The following is a 6,000-nucleotide window of genomic DNA, read 5'->3' as shown; positions in this document are numbered from 1 at the left end:
CAGACAACACAGAACACTACTGCTAATAGTTTACACAATGGTGTTAGTGTTGCGAAGAAAGCACCTTTGAACTCAGCTTTCAAATCCAAGCTCTCTCTGCAAATGGGTCAATACTTTCTAAGATGCTGTTAAAGTGAAATTAATGCTTCCTTTCTCTAAATCCGCAATAGGGATTTTGCTGGTAAAACATAATCAAGATTGAATACCAAAATATTTTTTTAGTGTAAATCTATTCTAAATAGTTTTATTCATAAGTAAAGTAAAAATCCATAAGAGCAAAGAAAATAAATCAATGTAATGCACATTAAAAAATAGTAGTTGAATTAATGTTGGTCAGAGAGTTTTGAAAGCAGCATTTAATAATTTTCAATTGATCAGCGTTGTTAATTAATAAATGGATTTTTATTTGTGGGGGTTTTGTGAGTGTTCTACCATATATCTAACATTCACTCATTCATTTTGATTTTTTGAGGCTTTTCTCTGCTCCCACAACTGAGGCATGCCCTCAGCTAGAAGTCTGATTAAAAATTAGACCCCAAAATGTTGCCCAAGAAAAAAAATGGAGTTTCAAAGTATAGGAAGAAAGTTCAATGAAGGCAAACACTTAAAATCTAAAAAAAAAAAATTGAGAGTTCTAGAAAACCAAGGGCTCCTATGGCATTCACAAGACACTTAAAGTGAATCTTGACAGCTATTAATATGATCCTATACATTCACATGATTCTTCTCTGAAGCTCAGCAAAACCCTTGCAATCTGCAAAGTTCTGCAAGAAGAAATATTTTCAGAAAGCCCTGAAGGAAAAAAAAAAAAAAGCTGAAAGTCTCATACCCTGCAGGATTGGAGCTGTGACTAAAAATCTTGCACACATTTACCTCTCAGGTTTTGCAACAGTGATACTACCACAAACTTACTGTCACTTCTCTATCCAGCAGCCAAGAAGACAGATCGTACACTCACAATTATATTTACCTTATAGCATTTTAAAGAAAAACGTATCCTACAGCTCAGAGTACCAGTAGATGGATGCCACTTTCATCTAACATCTGAAATACAGAAGCTATATACTGCTGTGTCTTTTTCAGCTGATAGGACAGAAAATGTTAAATTTCTGGGAATATCTGAAGCACTTATTTGAGAAAGTTTCAATTGCTATTGCTTCTTAGCCATGGTGCTGATGAAGACAAATGGTCTTCCTACATAAATCTGTGTGTTTCAATGGGGCTAGGCAGTCAGTAAGTAACATAGCATATGGTAAGTAGATACAGTTCAGATAGGTAACCTACAAAAGGGTATGGATATTTGGTTGACCATGAGTCAACAATGTGCCCTTGTGGACAAGAAGGCCAACAGTATCCTGGGGTGCATTAAGAAGAGTGTGATCAGCATGTCAAGGGAGGTTATCCTCCCCCTCTACTCTGCCCTGATGAGGCCACATCTGGAGTACTGCATCCAGTTCTGGGCTCCCCACTTTCAGAAGGACAAGGAATTACTGGAGAGAGTCCAGCAGCGGCCTACAAAGATGATTAGGGGTCTGGAGCATCTTTCTTATGAGGAGAGACTGCGAGAACTGTGTCTGTTCAGCCTGGAGAAGAGAAGGCTGAGAGGGGATCACATCAATGTTTATAAACACCTCAAGGGTGGATGTCAAGAGGATGGGACCAGACTCCTTTCAGTGGTGTCCAACCACAGGATGAGGGGCAACAGGCACAGACTGTAGCACAGGAGCTTCCATCTGAATATGAGGAAAAACTTCTTTACTTTGAGGGTGCCAGAGCACTGGAACAGACTGCCCAGAGAGGTTGTGGAGTCTCCTTTTCTGGAGACATTCAAAACCCGCCTGGATGCATTCCTGTGCGATCTGCTCTAGGTGAACCTACTTTAGCAGGTGGGTTGGACTCCATGATCTCCAGAGGTCACTTCCAACCCCAACCATTCTGTGATTCTGTGATATTTGATCTGCATTCTCTATTAGCTTGAGTGCGACAGTAGGCACATGCATAAAGGACAATCCAGTGTGAAAAAAGGTTGCAGAATGGCTCAATCACCACCCTGCCCAGAGCTACTGAACCCACAGAGGTAGCACAGACTGCATTCATCCACAGGCTGGGGCAATAAGAAGACTCTGTACCCTTGGAAAGAGTTTAGTTCCTCTGAACAAGACATTCAGCTTTGTGATATTTCTCGGATATATCCATCGTCCATTAGTAAAATAACATAATCTGTTCTATTAAATCCTTAAACTAACTCACTATGTGCTAATGTGAAGACAGAAACATAGATGCATACAAAAGAACCACAAAACATGGTAGCAGAAATGGCAGTTTCACACATGGAAATAATTAAAGGAGAGGTCTATAAAGATGACCTTATGTGAATTTATGTCTATGAGAGATAATCTAGATTCGTCTTCAGGAAGGTCTGTTCTGATGAACCATTGCCTTTAACCACTGTCTCTCAATTCCCCCTGCCTCTTCTAGACCATTTGCAGAACAATTAAACTTCGTATTTCATTCTTATTTTTATGATGAGGAGATTTGACACTTGCCAGATATTGTCATTTAAGATGTTTCCCATTCTTCTGGGCAATTGTTTGGCTTTAATGTTTTTGAAGAAGCAGACTGTGGATGCTTGTTACCTATGCACAACATGCAGGATAGATGCAAATGCTTAGTAGTGTACTAAATATGACCCTTTGATTTTGATGGAAAGCAGAGTGATACTACCTGGGTTACAAAGCCATCTAAACATAAGGCTGAATGCCCTGTAATAGAACAATGGATGGTGGAAAAAAAAGTATCAAAAACCAAACCAGAAGAAAAAATACACATTAAACTGGAAAAAGGTAAAACATGAAATTTATCCCTTTTCTATAAACACATGTGGAAAGAATAACACCTAGCCTTTTTATTCTTGGCTTCTTTTTCCCCCCCTCCCTTTACATTCCAAGAGAAGATCTGCCAACTTTTGGCCGTATCCATTTCTCTTCTGTTGTTTGCCAGTATTAGTGCACTCTAGCACACATTCTTTCCTAAGACCTCAAAATTCGTCATTTGTTAGGTCTAACTGTTTAAAGAACACAGCTACCCTTCCCTCTTTTGCTCATAGCAAGCTGGGTGGTATACAGCGTACTCGCATACCCCAGCTTACACACTAGGGGTTGGGTTGAAATCTTTAATTGAAGAGACTCTTAAACCAGACTTCACACTGCGTGCCTTGTGTTATTGTAGATCAGAAGACCTCGCACCGATACATTCAAATGCTTCTAATGCTCCCTTCATCCTAAAATATACACTGAGGCAAACATACCTGTGTTTTGCTTATTGAAGACTCCTGATGCAGAGCTTCAGTACTTCTGTTCTGTAAAGCATTTCTAAAATTTTAGACACATAAACAGAGGGTGAACTCACCTCTACACAAAAGGTTAGCACAGTTTAACTGCTTCAGGATTTAACTTGACTCTATGTTGAACAGACTCTAGACAAAGGGCTGAGTTTTACCCAGAAAGATTAGTTAACATCACGCAAAAATAAAATATTGAGTGAGTTAGGGTGTACAGCACTCACTCTTTGCATGTGATTATGTGAGAATTGGGTTAAATTCAGATATGGTGTAAAATGAGTCAACACTAACAACTGTGCTAAAATTGCGTCCAGTTCAAACAGGTCTTAATCTGTCTCTGGAGCAGCAAGAAATTCAGATCTCAATCAGTTTGATTCCAAGTCCAACAATTTTAATGTTAGCTTTGTTTATAAGACTAGGCCTTCTCTGAGAATTTCTTTCAAAGATCAAAAAACATGCCACACTGAGAAAAATTACAATATATGTAAGAATTCTTGTGCCTTGCTCTTTCTCTCTTTCCATCTCCTTTTTTCTTCAAGTGGGGAGGAAGCTTGCAAGGACCTGCTGAGTTATTTGCCTGATGCCACCCCATGAGCAATGGAGTGAGGAACAGAACCAAGTGCTCCTGATTGCTTGCTACCACTTTATAACATAGCAGCATCCTCAGCCACAAAGCTCTGAATTTGCATTTTGAGGGATTGTTATGTGGGATACAGAAGATGAATAGGGAACCACTGGCTGGATGAAGACTTCAGGTTTGGTTTATTATTATCTCCTACCACAAGATACATCAGACCCAGATCCAACCGCCTCAGAAATCGGTAATGTTCAGCTCTGAGGTTGTGGTTTGCTCACTATTATAAATATCGGCTCACAGTGTGTTTTGATGTACTTGCTTCTTACAATTGATAAGCATTATTAGGTATGAGAAAAGAACTATTATGATTACAACATATAATAAGCAGTAGCGGGTGCCTTGTTATATATCTCACTCTCCTGGAGGTGGTATTTAGCACATTTCTGGGTTTAGGCAAACAATATTCTCTTAGAGGTCAAGAATCATCGTATAGTGATTAAACATACTGACAAAGCCAAAAAATAGACAGTTAATACCATGTTTGGGCTCTCATTTAGGAGATTTTGCAGAGAAGAGTGTTACTTAAACCTAACTGCTGTTGACCGTTGGAGAAATGAGGAAAGATACTATAATCTTATGCAATCTCAGTTTTGGTCTGTTCCCTTGACCTGGATTAACCTTATTCCTTTTATCTGTATTTTAATTCCAAACACCTCACTTGAATGCGACTGTATCCAGGTCTCTGCTAAAACCTTTAATGAGCAACACTAAGGCCAGCGGAAATAAGTTCGAACTCTATTACTGTTTCATACAAATGCTGTAGAGATCCTTGGATCTCTCATAATTATTAGTGATTTTGGTCTCCAGTGAGATGTTCAGCATCTGGCTGTATTTAGTTTCTTGATTTCTTTTTTTTAAAATGGTTACCTTTCAAGAGCCATTTAAAATACATGTTTCTTCTTCTTAACTCTTACTATTTGCAGGCGCACGCACTGCACAAAGGCTGCACAGAGCTGGGGCCCACTTTCTTTTGCAAACAACAAATAAAGAGCAAGGTGGCCATTAAAATCTTAGCCTAAATATTTCTATTTCTTTCTTGAGTGAAAAAGGATAAGTATATATAGCACACTTTCACTGCTCTTACGTAATGACTAACTACTGTTAGTAGACTAATGAAATATCAGCTGTGCATCCTTTCCATTTATTACAGCACACTCAAAGGTATTGTTTTGTGCAATCAATATTAACAAAGATCATGTCCATTAAGTGCGCACAACGTTCTGTAGGCTGAATACAGCACATAAAACTTGTTGGGTTTTAATCAATAAAATGCCCAGAGCTGCACGAAAATTGCTGGGTCATGAAACTACAAGGGTGTTAAACTGTTGATTTTCAAATAAAACTCTCTTTTATATAGGCATTAGTGGATTATTCTTTTATAAGTTAAAGTATTCTTTTCATTGTTTGCATCATATTAATACCTAGGGGACTTATTAATAGACTAGGACTCCAGCTGCTCTCTTTCCAGTAGCTGCTCACATAAAAGTGAGAAATTCCCTTACATGGTGTCTTTGACTTACTTTTAAAACCATTCCAAATTGGTTTGGATAAAGGCCATGTGGGTGAGGCAAATATTGCCATGGACTGAAAACTGGCTGGCAGACAGGATCCCATAACCCATAACGAGCACATGGCAAGAGTCAGGCTGATGGGGCCAGATCAGGGGTTACACAGACAAGACTGTGAACTGTAGCTTCTGAAAGGCATGCGGTATAAAGCTGGATGACTGGAGAGGTAAGAGCATCATGCAGCAGTGGGTGTGAGCAAAAACAAGGATCTACGACTCAGACGTTCTTAAAATTAATCTTTGAGACATATCCTAACTTCTTACCTGTAAAAAAGGCAGCTGTCAGACTACAGCGTCTCGACCTATGGAGTGTGGAAATTCTTCCTAGGCTCTGGCTTGGCTTCTGCTTCTATCTAATAGAACAAAAGAGTCAAAACCATCCTCTCCAAAAAGAAAGTCGGCAGGGAGAAGATATTTTGGTTGTAACACCCAGGCTTGAGGAGGAAGGTGTGATGG

The sequence above is a fragment of the Caloenas nicobarica genome, chromosome 4, assembly GCF_036013445.1.
Source record: "Caloenas nicobarica isolate bCalNic1 chromosome 4, bCalNic1.hap1, whole genome shotgun sequence".
Classification (NCBI taxonomy): domain Eukaryota; kingdom Metazoa; phylum Chordata; class Aves; order Columbiformes; family Columbidae; genus Caloenas; species Caloenas nicobarica.
This window is presented reverse-complemented; position numbering follows the sequence as displayed.